Genomic DNA, 15,367 nt, shown 5'->3' with positions numbered 1-15,367 from the left:
AAAAAAAAAAAAAAAAAAATCCCTCTGCTGTCTGTGGAACCGAACATTTCCTGGGATCAATCCTTGAGCCTTCCGTAGACAAAGAATTTTCCGAATCTAATCTGGCCCCATATGGTGTCAGAGGTAAAATAAGTGCCAAGCACGAGAGGCCAGAGTAACCTTTACTGGAGTAACCTCTGCTAGATCGCTTGTTAGATAGGCAAGTGTGATGTGTGCGGTAAAGTACATTTTTTTGTTTTTGTTTCCTGAAGTGGGACACATTTCTGTCCCCGTTGTGGTTCTGTAAATATATTATTGAGTCCAGTGGAACTTCAAAGATGGCACATAGCTACTGATGATACACAAATATTGTAAGTTGATAAGGATGCCTGTAATGTTACAAATGGCTACCTGATGCCTGATGTCAATGCTGATATCTGTAAAGCACACGATCACTGAGAATAGAGACTGGCAGCTCAAGGGTGTTGATGGTAATTTTATTGTATGTTCAAGAAAGTGTGTTTCCTGAGAATTATTACCAGTAATAATGAGTATCACCTTATTTTCTTTTGCCTCATTTCTCTTTCTTCCTCCATGAAACTGGGGTAAGTCTCATTATAGAGAGAAGCTCACATGGATATCCAGCACCTAGGTTCCAGCTGAGGGCAAGGTGGAAATGAATTGAGTTATTCCATTTCTGTGTATATCGGCGTCATTTGCTACTTGTGCAAGTTTTGGGCCAGAGGTGTGGAAATTGGGCTCACTGTTAATCTAACTAGTGATAGCCTTTTTAATTGTGTATTTTAACAGGAAGGTAGCACAGTTGAGGGACCTCTTTTGCCTCTTGTGCCAAAGACAGCTGGGTTTGAAACTCATTTTTTAATGAATTATTTAACTTTACTGTGTCCCATTTTCAAATCTATAAAATGAGGTTAATTGTATGTATTTTGCAGGATTGTACTGGAGACGATGATAGTACATTTCATATTTCTACCACAAATAAGGCCCTTGAATTTACTTTTCTCTACTACTAAGCAACAAAATAACATTGAGGAAACAGGAGTCTCTCTGCCTGGTCTTTGATTTAGAATGTGATATTTCTTTATTATGGGTAGAAGAGTATTTTTCTTTATAGAGAGTCGTTGACCTTCAGGAAAAAAAAAATTCATTCGAGGTTTCCTTGGATTGAGGAGGCATTTTCTTTTATTTGGGCTTTTTTTTTTTTAAGATTTAAAATGTAAACTCATTTGATTTAGGATTGATTGGAGCATGTGAAAAAAACACAGGAGACATTTAAAACTGTACCTAAATCTGATATAATAGTTGAGAAAGCTAGCTTTATAGGAAATCAAAAGGGGCTGATGAGAGTAAGAGAGGAGAGAGAGGGGAAAAGGGATATGGTGGGTATCTAGAAGAAAGGCATACACCTGCCTAAAAGTAGGAAGCCAGAGATAGAGGAAGACCTAGGATGGGCTTGGAAAACTTCTGAAGCCTTAATGAACTGATCTTGTCACACACAGCTGTTCATTTGAGTTGTGGGCCTCAGAGTATTATTCCTTTTTATCACTGGCTTTTGAAATGCTAATTAGATAATTGACCATTGTTTCCAGTTCTTTGGTTACTTTTTATTCTTAAACTTCTAGAGACTAGTCCTTGAATGGGATACTCAGAGCAGCACACCAGATGGGAAATTATTCTCTGGCCTTTAGTTGCCAAATGACCACCACGGTAGTGCTTGGGATGTGTAAAATCCAGCTGAGTGGCAGAACTAGCCTAAGGGGTGGTTAGCATACTTCTTGGGATAGTCCTTCATCAATAGATTTTTATTTTGTAATGATGAAGGGGCCTGCCATTGTATTTTTATACAGATTTATCAGATTTACTGTAACCAATAACTGGTCTTCTTGACCATGAAAGGCTCATTTAAAGAAAAGATCACTTGAAGAATATCTGCAAATGATTAACAAGACATCTTTGGTTTTTCATGAAATACCATTATAAGCATAATGTTTGAAGATTATTTTTATTCTACTTCTGACCTAGTTAACTCATAGTTGTTTATTTTAAATCGAATTAGATAATGTGTATGAAAGCATCTTGAAGAATATTACACTCAGCACAAATGTAAGATTTGATTAATAAGGTGGTTATTAATGAATACCATATAGTAATGATATATCTGAGTCTTGCAGAAAAACATCTTGACCAACAGATCATGATCTAGTAGAAGAGTTGCCTGTTCTACATATTTTATAAAGAGAACTAATCATTTGTCTTCTATATACTCAATCCGATATCATCAAGAAACCTTATTTAGATCTATTCACACTGTAGAGGCAGCAAAATAACATGCCTGACCTTTTCTGTGTAAATATTAAAAATTATTAAATCTGCATGTTGGAAAGATTGATTTCAGTGATACCTTCTAAATTTTCAGTGAATATTTAAGTGTAAGTTTTCAGATAGTTTCATGAAAATGACTGACTTTTAGGTTTGGTACTACAACAGTTGGAATTTTGGTGGTATTTTTCATTTTAAATCTATGTGAACTAAAATTTTCTTATGTGTCTGGTATGAACGTCACAGAAAAATCCTTTCCCCTCAAGGTATTGTTTCTTTTTTAAATTGTAAAGGCGATACTGTGTATTACAGAACATTTAGCAAATAGTGAAAAAATAAAAAGGGAAAGTCAAAAATTCCTTCTTATTAGTTAAGTACTATAACAGTTGATTGTACTGCCTGGTGGTAGTCTTTATATACACACACACACACACACATACACACATGTATATACATATATACATATATACATACAATTTATGTATGCAATTTTAGATTATTTAAATAAACTCATATTTATTGTTATATGTTTTTGTTTTTATTTTTCTGTATTTGCATTTTTAAAAAACCGATAAGACCTGCCAGGGATATGTGTGTTGTGGTGTTTCCTGAATTTATTTAACTACTGTGGTTTTTCTGTTTGCTAATTTATTAATTCATTAAGCATTTGTTATTCCGTTGTTTTCGTGGGTCAGTTTTATAGAAGTCATTTTCCTTATATTGACTGTTGAGTTAAATTATTTCACTCTTATGTTCCAGATCATGAATTTGTATCATGTATAAATTTGGCTACATTCCATAAGTTTTGTTGATAATGTAATATTCTCTGTGTTATTAGTTTTTGAAGTTTTTTTGGTAGTTTTTTCCTTTTAATACAATAGCTACCTTGAACTCTCATTTACATTTCAAAGAGATTATCAACTTTTGCTTTTAAAATTTTCATAACTGCTTTCTAGTTTTATTGCGGTGTGGCCAGTAAAGAAACGGTGTAATTTCTGTGTCTTTAAATTTCTTATACTCTTTGTGTCCCAATAAATATTTTAGGAGTTTCTCAGTATTTCAGATGAGATTTATTTTTATATTTGTAATAGTTGAAAATGTGGCTTATTTTCTGTAGTGTACGTTTTAATTTGCTTTTCAGTTTTTAAAGTTTTTTTCTTAACTAGATCTCTTTTGAACCTAGAAAGATGTGTTAAACAGTTCCACAAAATAATACTTGCCGTTCCTCATGCATAAGCGATTCGTGATGACTGTGTGTTTATGGTAGATATTTTCATCTTTGATCTTCAGTACTCCCTCTTTTATTATTATCTCCTCTTTTCCATGTATTATTCTAAGAGAACTTTTCAAGTTTGTCTCTACATCACTGACAATTTTTCTACAATTTTATGCAAATTTTAATTTTGTTAATGCATTTTTAGTTTTTTTTACAATATTTCCTATTACATCCATCTGCTTTTACATCTCTTCACAAATCTTTTGTGTTGACACCTATTTTATAGAGATATTCTATTTTTTATAACTGTCAAATGTGATGTTTTCTAGACTCCACTTGTATTTTTTATAGGGTGAAAATGTTTTTCAAAGTGTAATTTCCCTCTAAATTATGAGTACATATTCCCCTATATTTTATTGTGCAGATTTTTTTCTCACTACACAGTTTTTAACACGTTGAACTTTAGGACACTCCGAGTCTGCCTTTCTTAATATATTCTGTGATGTTGAGGCTAACTACATGTATTTTGTAAAAAGGTATGCTGGTCTCCATGTCAGCCTCTACCAGTAGGAGGTGCTGGAGGGAGAGTAGAAGGCTAGAGGAGGAAGAACTTTTCCTTTCCTGTTCTTGTTATCACCACTCTGGTAACATCAGTCTTTTCCAGTTTTTACTTTTGTCTACATTCCTAAAATTAACCTCCTTGGAGATAACAGACCCAGTCTGCTGGTGTCTCTTTCTCATCACGTCTCTCTGAGCTTACAGACTCTGAAAACCCAACCACTTCCCTGTGTTTCCCCAGCCCTGGGGATGGTAGCTGTTTCCATCCGACCGTTCATGGGTGCTGCTTCTCAAGTCTAAAGCCAGAGGACTGTAAATATATGTTGTTTAAGCCACACATCCAACCATACTGGTTCAGGAAGGCAATAGTCTTCCAATAGTTAGCCTTCTAAAAACTCCCTTTAAAAATGAGACTTTAGAAAGAAGATGACAAATCCTGAGGACTCATGTCTTCAGAAAATTTTCTATCTAGATATTTATTATAAACCCGATTGCCTCTCATAAGTGCTGTGGATGTCATACTCTATCAAAAATAAAAGGATTATTAAAGTAACCTGCACTTTTTAGAGCAATGGTGGATGACCCTGCAGAAGGCATGTGGCCTTTATCAGTCAACTCACTGTGGGGAAGCCGGAGAAATAAAGTAGAGGTGAGAATAAGCCGACAGTTCTGGTGTGATTTTCTTGGGAGGATAACGTATAACGTAGGTAGGAAACACATGGGAGAAAGGAAGTTTTGCATTATGAGATTTGACTTAATGTGTACAGTTTGCTTTTGGTATTGTAAAGCAGTAAAGAGACTTATTGACATCTCTATTTAAGGTCATTGCAGTGCATGAAAAGTAAATCAAAGTGTTATTCTTTATTAGAAGCTAGAAGATAACATTTACATAACATGCTTTTAAGGTAATGAGTTCAGTTATTTTTTATTACTATAACTGTTTGAAGAAAGTTATTTTCATGCTAAAAATACTCCTCCTACTTGAATCCGATTTATCATAATTTTTGCATGATGTATAATGTTAGGAAACGGTAATTCTATTTATTTTCGTTTCTTGAGGAAAATTGTTAGACAGCTGTTCCAGTCTTTCCAAATAAACTCACTTCCAGAATTCCTATAAGTAAGCAGTGCTGGTTGATAGGAATGTCACCATTTTTCTGAGCCCTTCTGCCTTGTCACAAAGACATAGTGCAGAAGCCAAATAAGAAATTTGAGAAAAGGAAAAGATACCAAAGTCTAGGTATTTCACAAACTGGATAATTAGACTCTGAATTGCGACGAATAGGCTGAAAGAAAAAATGTCACGAGCCTGTAGTGGCTTAAGGAACACTGATTTCACAGTGAAATCTTTCTACATAAATTTTATGGTTAACTAGTGATAGGAATAAAACTGTGGAGCAATGTCAGACAATTATGTTAGGATTCCTGCCTAATGAATGGCAGGCTTTCCCCTGGTATTTTCTCCTTAACCTGACCATTGCTCGTTCTGTGTGATCACATTTTCTTTCACCAGTTCTTTGCTCATAAATAAAGCCGTGTGTTCCTGTTCAAAAGTTGCATCTTCATTTATAAATTCACAGAATATGTGTTTCAGGGAAAAATATAACTCAATCAGCTTTGCATGGTTTACATAATGTGATAGTCTCATATTTACTATGTGGTTAACAAGAAATAACTGTTACCAACAAAAATCAGAGAATTTAAAAACAACGAACATTTTGCTTGGGAGCCTATGTATATCTCTATATAAATACATATAGACATCTATAAACATCATCGATCCTTCCCATGTGCACATGCCATATATATGTGGATGTGGGATGATACTTGTTTTTATATATACATATCTATATTTATATAGCTGAAGAAGTGAAACATATTGCTTTTTATTTAAGTGACTCAATGCGTTTATAGACAAGCTTTATTTTACAGTACTTTATCAATGCCGAGATGATAAGACACTGCTTTGATTTGGTCTTCTAAAGGTTAAAATTTGACAGAATAAATTGTTTCCTAGAGACATTTGTAGGCTATCATTGGCCTTATATTGAACAGAGAATTTCTAGGAAAATTATTATTCCTCCATGGAAATAAAAATTCACTTTAGGTAACTTAATCAATTTGAATTATTAATTTATGGCATTGCTTTCAATTGTTGATGAATGTATTTGTTCTTTGGGTGTGGGGAGGTCTTCAGGGGATGGGAAGGTGGAGGGATAAGAAGATTCTTATAGCACTAAACTGAATTTTCAATTCACTGGTAAAGTGAAGAAAGAAGTGAAGCCCCTTCATTTTCTTCTTTTTAGAATCGTTTAGCAACCACAGTTCATACTTTATATTTTTGATGGAGTACTTTCAACAACTTGCTTTTGCAGTTGGGAAATGACACTTACCTGATTTTCTTGGGTTCTTTATTCGTGACATCAATGAAGACTACTGCTAATTAAGCATAGATGAAGTTACACATATACTAAGCAGGGAAATGCAAGAAGAATGTGAAGGTCCTAGAGTATCGCAGTTCAGCATGTAAGTGAATCGTGTACACAGTAGCACCATCCTGTCTTATGGCTGGTCAATGCTCCATATTACGAATTTACATAGGCTTTATTTTAGGCTCTGAAATAATAATTATTTTTATTATATTTCTCAAATTTGCCAGAGTACCTCTGGGAGAGATTCAGATCCCATCTGTTTGACAGCTGAGGAAATGGGGACAGTTGGTACAGTGGTTTCTCAACATTAGAACACATCTTTGGTTTTTTTTTTTTTGAGACAGGGTCTTACTCTGTTGCCCATGCTGAAGTGCAGTGGTACCATCAGGGCTCACTGCAGCCTTGACCTGCCTGGCTCAAGCAGTCCTCCTACCTCAGCCTCCCGAGTAGCTGGGAATACAGGCGTGGGCCACCATGCATGGCTAATTTTTGTATTTTTTTGTAGAGATGGGGTTTCACTATGTTGTCCAGGCTGGTCTCGAACTCCCAGGCTCAAGCGATCTGCCTGCCTTGGGCCTCCCAAAGTTTTCGGATTAAGGCATGAGCCATCACACCTGGCCAGAGCATGTCTTAACTTTTTGAGATTCATGATCCTGTTGGGAGCCTCATGTTGTTGCTAATGTTGCTCATGTAATTTACTTTCATAATATCCTGTTTCCACCTATTTTCCCTCTTTGTGCTGAAGATTATTGAAGAGCATTGATTAGTATCATTCAGATATAGTCTGGTGAGTTTGGGTTGAATGTTCTTTTTTGTATGGCAGGCTTGGATATGTATAAATATGTAAGAATATAGGGAACTAAATCTTAATTTTCAAGATGTTATTTTGACACCTCTGCTTGTTAAAATGTTGGATAATTGTGAGAAAAAACACAAAAAAATACAAGGACCCTGTCACACTTCTTTATTCTTTTTCAGATTTTATACACTTAAACAGATTTACAGCAAAAAATCCTCCAATGATTTTTTAAAAATACTATTATGTTACTGATAAACTTTGATTTTTGTCTGTGTCCCTTCATATATATTCACACAGTTTTCATTTTTCTGGGTTATTCATCCTTGCTTCACATCTGTTATCTGACAGTGAAAAAAATTTTTGTTGGACAATCAAAAGCAATTAAAACATACTTATTCAGTGCTTACATACTTTTGTGTTCTTTTTCTATGTCATTTTTTCATATATAGAATATGTTTTCCAATAGTTTACATTCTGAATTTTTTAATGACTAGTGTTAAACTGTTAGACTTACCATCATTTACTTAAGTCTCTCCTACATATTTGGTGATTTTGGTTATTTCCATATCTTTGCACACATTTTTTCATTTTTGCTTCAATTTTCTAATACGCAGTTTTTATAGCTCCTTGATAGAGTCTTTGATATTTTGTTTCTGTGAAATTATGTAAAGTTTTGTAGAACTAAATTTGCTCTACTTAACTGTACCTGATGAATTCATATTAGCTGTAAACATTTAAACATTTTATATAACAGACAGCAAATCATCATATTGCTGGTAATGTAAGGAAGATAAGCTCCATGCATTCTAGAAGTCGTTAGTGATTTTGCATATAAAGACCACTGTCTGTTTCAAGATCTAAATCTTGAAGCAGGCATTCAAGGTGTTTCAATAAGTACTTAATGGTGGGCCATTAATTCATGTAATCACTTAGGATAAATGATGGGCAGAAAAGTTACTGTGCAAAAAGTATTATTTGGAGAATAATGGATATATGAAAACTTACATAAATGATTATTGTAATTTTTGTTACTTTCAATTTATTGCTCATGGCAAAAATTGAAATCCAAGGTCAAACAGAAGAGAGATGGAGAAAGCTCTAACCAGCAAGGGCCTGGACTCTCACACTTCCCTGATTGGAGCTGCTGTGTGTGTCTGAGGAGTCACCATTGCTTTACTGTTTATACCTAAACAGAATTATATGTAGCTTTGCTTGCACTGAGGATGTTTATAAATCCTCTGGGTTTTACACTTGATTTACTTTCTTCCTCAGCCTTCCCATCTCATTTGAAGACACCTATAGTTTTCCCATTTCTCAGACTTAACTTATAGGGAATTATTCATATCTTCATTTTCTCTTATATTGTACATTTCAAGTCTTCATAAATATTAGCTTATATTTATTATCTATTGCTGCATAGCAAACATTCCCCAAACTTAGTGATTTTAAACAATAACCATTTTATTGGCATACAAATCTGTATGTAGTTCACCTGTTGGGACTGAGCTCAGCCAGTTGGTTCTCTTGTGGAGGTCACTCACTCATGAGGATACAGGCTGATGGCGTGTACAGGAGGGCCTGGTTGGTTTAGGGAGGCATCAACTGAATTGGCTCACTTCTGTTCCACATGGTTTAGGCGTCCAGAGGCTGGCTCAGGGTTCTTCACATCATGGTGGAAAATCGGCCAGCCCCACAAAAGAGCAAGATCCAATGAGCAAGCACTTTTTAAGTCTCTGCTTACATCATGCTTGCAGATACTCCATTGGCCAAAGCATGTCACATGGCATAGTCCAGTGTCAGGGTGGTAAGAAACTCCACAAAAGCATGGGTGAAGGGTGGTGTTATTCATTAGGAGCTCTTATTGTAACCGTTTTCCACAAGGTTCTGACTTTTAAGAATTCAACCACTTTTCCTAACTTCTATTTCTAGAACTTTGTAGCACTCTGGTAATAGTCTGCTAACTGGACTGCCGGCTTTAGCCCTTGACCTTAGTTAGTCTGTTTTTTAATGGAGCAGTGATCTTTAAAACATAATTTGCATGTTATTTCTCCTCTTCTCAGAACACTTCACTGACCTCCCACCTTATTTAGTTAAAGTCAAAGACCTTAAAATGGTATGTGGCTTCCCTGGTACCTCTGTGATACCATCTGCTTTCTCTCCCACTCTGCCCCAGCCACACCTCTTTCTTGGTGTTCTGCAAATGCACCATGCAAGCTCCCACCTCAGGGTCTTCACATTTGTTATCCTTTCTGTTAGGAACACTTGACTCAGGTTCTCCATAGTTGGGACCTTCATGTCTCTCTCTTCCCTCAAATGCCATATCAGAAAGCCTTCCCTGACCACACTCTTAAAGATTACAGCCATTTCCTCTTCTAATGCTCACCATCGTGTTTCCTACTTAGTTTTTCTCCATCAAGGCTTCCAGATCACTCTCCATTCTGCTCTGTGTCTCAAGAGGCTAACCTTCTACAGTTGCATAATCAGACTGCCTTTCTCTCTTTCTCTCAGTCTTCTGGTTGGGTTCACCTAATGGAAAGCTGTCGCTTTTGCTTTACTTTGCTTATAAACCATTTTTTTTTTTTTAAAAAAAGACCCCCCAAAAACGCAACAGTGTATTATTTTAGATTTAGAAAAGACTAACCTCAGATTTAGTGAGCATTTTCCATGAACCAATTGCTGTGCTTTGAGATATGTCATAAAAAAAGTTAAGTGGACTGTCATCCCTGTTTAAGAGTTAGGGATACTGAGGTTGAGGTTAAATGACTTGTTCAAGGTAATAATTAGAAAATAAACAAAAAAGACTCCCAAACTCATGTCCAGTCATCTTCTCCATCTACAGCCCTGTCTCCATAATTCATCACTGAATGATCGCTGTTACACATGCCTTTGGAATTGGTCTTTTATCATATACACACCACCACCACCATTTTCTGGAAACTTCTTTTAAACCCAATCTGATTTTGTAATCACGTCTGTATTTGCTAGTCTCAATAGCTGTTACCTTCATCCTCTTACATCTGAGGGCATGTTCGCCAGGAGTCTTTCTCCCTCTTTCTCTGGAATCACCAACCTCCTCTTCTCTCCTGACTCCTCAGCATTTTAATATGCCCATTTCTCCTATCTTAAAATTAAAGATGGCTTTTTAAATTTAAAGTTGGATTTAAATACACCTACCCCCCTCCAAATTTTGAGACTAACTTTTCTCCTCATTTTGTTCTGTCCTTTTCAAGCCAAGTTTTCTCACACAACATTCTGTGTATAATGTGCCATGATCTGGTTTCTTTCCGCAGCACTCTCTGCAGATTCCACCTCAAAACGTCGTCATGTCTGATTGACTTTGGCGTTTCTACTGCTTTATCTCTTTGAAGCATTGGACTTTGGAACACAGCCTTCTTCTATACCTCCTACTCTTTCAAAACTCAGCTCACATCTACCACTTCATGGGAGTTTTTCTTAACCCAGAAGACTGATCTGATTGTCCCTCCAGCTTGTCCTCATGTCTGCTGGGGCATATGCCAGCAATCACACCTGCTGAGGCACTTAGTCTTCCTGTTGGAACTGTAGTTACTGGAGTGGTCAGGATCATGTCTTCAGAGCTTGCACCCCAGCCATGTTCCTGTACGTAGCTCAGTAACCAGAACATAGTCAACACTCAGTACATGCCTGATGAATGAACAGATGAGTGTGACCGTACTCAACTTGGTGAGGCCGTTTTTTTCCATGAGTTTTATACTCTGGATTCTTTTCCTACCTTGCATTCTCTGACTTTTTTCCCTCTCATCTACTTGCCTGACTTCTTAGATCTTTTAACTTTAATTTGTTTCTCCATCTTTACATTAAGTTTTGGTGATACAGGACTGAACAAGAACAGGTAACTGTCTTTATGGCTTTATGTTTATGTGTTTTCCTCTGAAATTAGGCAGGTTTCTTAATCTTGCTGAAGTTATTTTCATCCTTAAGAAAGTAATATTATAGTTCTTTATAGAGTGGGGCAGGATCAAATGAGCATGTTTATTAATTGCTTAGCATTATGTCTGGCACAAATTCAATTACCATTATATGGTAATAATTTTAATAGTAATAAACCATATATTACATATATATTATTCATAATCAGATGATGTATGCATTATATAAAAATTGTACTATTCTATAAATATTGTAAAAAAAGTAAATAATATACATCAATTGCTTTGTGCATCCATATATTTTTACGTGTGCTCCTTTTATTAAATTGTATGTTTTTCCTCTGTTTATTCTTTGCTTTTTACTTACCAAAAGCTTCTGTCCAAAAAAAGTCGAATGCTAAGGCTGTCCTGAGCAGAGTTCACTGTGGAAGAGGCTTTAATTGTAATGAACCTGTAAGAACCAAGTTTAAGAATTGAGATAATCAGCAGCTGTGTATTTCTTTAAATTTTTATATTTAATGATTTAATTGAATTAACGGTTACCAGGTTTACGTCTTCTAGATTAGTTTTTAGGCTTTTACTTTTCCTTAGCTGTGGGTGCTGACCAGCATGGTGGTAGGTATGATTCGGGGGTATGTGTGTATGTGTGTGTGTGTGTGTGTGTGTGTGTGTGTGTGCGTGCGCGCATGGATAGGTGTGTGTGTATGCTCATGGATGTGCATGCATGAATGCATAATATTTCAAACACATGCTCAGTGTTTGAGTCACTGTCAGGAAGCAAGCATGGAGACCATGTTGCTCGATGCCACAATAGTCCTGTTATTGCATTGTCACCACAGGATGCCATTAAAATAGTTATGAAGAATGTCAGTGTTCGTTAATTTGGTTCTCTTCAGAGAACATTAGCCATGGGGAAAAGATACAGTAGAAATCTGAGAAGAGATGGAAGATAGGAGAGAAACCTGGCTTTTGAAGAATGATCTTTGATCTTTCAGATCATATCAAGAGCTTATCTACGTGAAAGAATTTACATGCAAAGTAAATCAAGAACATAGATCTTGCTTATCTTTATAGTTTCGTCTTAGATGGCAAGGAAAAGCCACGCTTCTCTATACAAAGGGATTTACATGTTTATGATAACTCAATTAGCCTTAACAGGGACTACCAGTATATGCTGACTGTCTGGCCTCAAACTTGAATGCATATGTATTTTCAAAGATAACTAAAAGATTTTGGGATTGAAATACAGAGAAAGAAGAGATAGAGAATTATCAAACATTGGGGATCAGCTTTAAAATTATAAAACCATATATGTTCTGAAAAATTACTTCGGGAATAAGCAGCTTTTTTTTTAAAATATGAGAAAGCAAAATCATATCTTGTATGCCATTAAAGGTTACTGCGTTTTCCAAATTTATAGTTGCAAGTGATGGAAATTTTCTTTAACAAACTGAAGGATGCATTTGTAGTCTAAATGGTAGCTTTGAGAGTAGTTAGATATTTATGGAAAAATTATAAGAAGCAATGTGCTTTTAAAAAATGTTTTCAAAAATAGATATTGGTTAGGAAAACTACACTCTTTCACTCTTTGGTAATGCATATTCTGACTCATTCACACAGTCATTGTGGCACCTAAAGTGTTGCAAAATTAGACATTTATATGGAGATGGGCTATTGATTTAAAAAAAAAAAAAGCTGAGGGCTAGGAATGATAAGGCATGAGTAGAGGGTTTTAAAAATGAGCTCTTTGTTTTCCACTCTTCATCATGCCTAGATCTCAGAGAGGTTTTGTCCAGTGAGAATAAAGAACCCATGAGAATTAGGCAGGAATCACTGTCCAGTAAAAGGAATAGTTTTCCTTCAGTGACCAAGGGTGGGACCTGAAGTCTGCACTAGTCAGTGACACTGTTTTATCGTCTTCATGCCAGGTGAAGATTTGCATAGGTGAAATGCCCACTTTTTAGGAGAATTACGTCCTGATTGAAATCCATAAGATGGTGCCCCTTTATCTTCTATGAGGGGATTTCATCTAATACTAGAAGGAGCAGTAAGATTCCATGAGTTTGTGACCAGTTATTCACTGGCCTGATCCTCAAGGTCATTGCCTTTCTTCAGTATTATTTGCTCAGTATCCTGCCTGCTACCCTTAAGTACTTACTTTGCCTATTGAAATCTTACTAGATACTCATTCAGAAGTACTGGTATTTCTTTCAGGGTTGATCTTATGACGCTACTGTATTTTTTCTTGCCTTTTAATTATTTTTTAACTGTTTGTTTTGAAAAAATTTTAAACACATGCAGTATATACACAATAGTAGAATAATTTTCTGTGTTGTCGTCATACAGTTTCAGTAATTACCAGCATTCTGCCATTCTTGGGTCATCTATATATACCACTCCCACTCAACTTTGATAAATTCTGTGTAGTAGACTGAGATCTTTCAAGTTTGAAACTATAATATAAATATCTGTCTCTGTATAGACACCATACACATATATATACAGGTATATATGCATACACACAGATATATGTAGACACACACACCTACACCTTTATTTTATTTTTTATTAAAATGTAACGTATCCTCATTGTGGAGATAGCCAATGTTAATATTTTGATTACTGTGTAGTTCTGTCTCCTTTTGGTTTTTAAAAACATAACATGAAATTTGTTTATTGCTTTTAAACTTCATATTTTCCCATGAATATTTTCCAATGTCCTTGAATGTTTTGAAAGTGTGATTTTTAAAGGCACTGTAATACTCCATCACATGGATCTTCCATAATTTATTTTAACAGTTTGCAACTGTCGACCACATCTTAAACTCCTTGCACATAAACACTTGTCTGCATTTGCAAGGATGTTATTAGGATAGTTTCCTAGGGAATTATAGGTGAAAGGCTCTTTATGTATCTTGCCAAATTGCTATCTAGGAAGGCTGTGCCAATTTGTATTATTTTTATCTTATTAACACGGCAGTGGAAATAGTATCTGGTTGTGTTCTTTCAGAAATTGGCATTTTCTGGATTAATGACACTGAATATTTTTCATGTTCATGATTCTTATCGCATGTGTAAAATAAGGTGTTATCTGGAATTGCAGTGAATGGTACATGCCATTTAGTTTAGCTCCAAATCTAGTGCTTTGCAGCAATGATTAATTATTTTTAGTATTTCACAAATCAGTTTTTGCTGTTTTTGAACCCAGAATGTCTGCCTAACTGCAAGTTACATTAGTTGAGAGTTGGTCTTATTTTACTTTTTGAGTATTATTTTTAAAAATTGTCACTCTATATAATTTTCTCCCTTTATGTCATGTAACTTTATTGAGAAATGCAATTCAATCAGGAATAATTTTGCTGAGGTAAAACTACTTTGTCCAAGAAATATACTGTCAGTTCCAAATAAATTTTAAGTTTTGAAAAAAAATACTTATTTAGATAAAAATTTGTAATCACTCAGAGTATTTGACTGGATTTGAAGCATAATTTACTTTTGGAATGAATTTAGAACTCTGTTGTTAAAAGTACTTTGGTATAATTTGTATATCCAGTAGAATAAAAGTTGCCATTTTTACAAGTCAATGTTTTAATGCTGATTTGGTACTTTTGCTATGTGAAATTCCCCACACTCCAGTATAGGAATTGAATGAAAACATATACCTTATTAAAATCGTAGAGGTAAGTATTTTCAGCTTCCTAAACAGCAGAGAATGCTTTTTTTCACTTTTGGAATTACCCTGTTACCTACACCTAAGTTGTAAATCCAAAAATAGAACTAGGATTTTATTAACATTTTCTGCCCTTCATTGCTTCCGGTCATACTTTGCTGAACTATGTTCGAATATGTTGAAAAATAATTCCATGCATTGTGTGTTGAAAATGATATTAAAAGTGTATGTGTTATGTGGAAGAAACAATCAAAACAGATCTACTCAGACATCAACAGGATATTATTACCCCAAAGAAATGACGACAGTTTGCCAGCTTGATGCGTAAAGGAAGGAAATTTACAAACATCTCCAAGAGAGGCATGTTGAACGGTTGAAGGAAATGAGGCACGTCCTGCTTTTATTGTGCTTGTTGCTGTGGGATTCCCAGAAGACTGAACAAGGCTGTCCTGAGACCTCTGTTTG

At 35.3% G+C, this 15,367-nt stretch overlaps 1 protein-coding gene across 4 annotated transcripts in view; it reads left to right on the top strand.

Annotated features, from left to right (window-relative positions):
- TCF4 (transcription factor 4) overlaps positions 1-15,367 on the top strand; it is a 428,077-nt gene that overhangs the window by 118,721 nt on the left and 293,989 nt on the right. The gene's annotated exons all lie outside the window — the stretch shown is intronic.

This window comes from Colobus angolensis, unplaced genomic scaffold (genome assembly GCF_000951035.1).
Source record: "Colobus angolensis palliatus isolate OR3802 unplaced genomic scaffold, Cang.pa_1.0 Scaffold108, whole genome shotgun sequence".
NCBI lineage: Eukaryota > Metazoa > Chordata > Mammalia > Primates > Cercopithecidae > Colobus > Colobus angolensis.
This window is presented reverse-complemented; position numbering and strand designations above follow the sequence as displayed.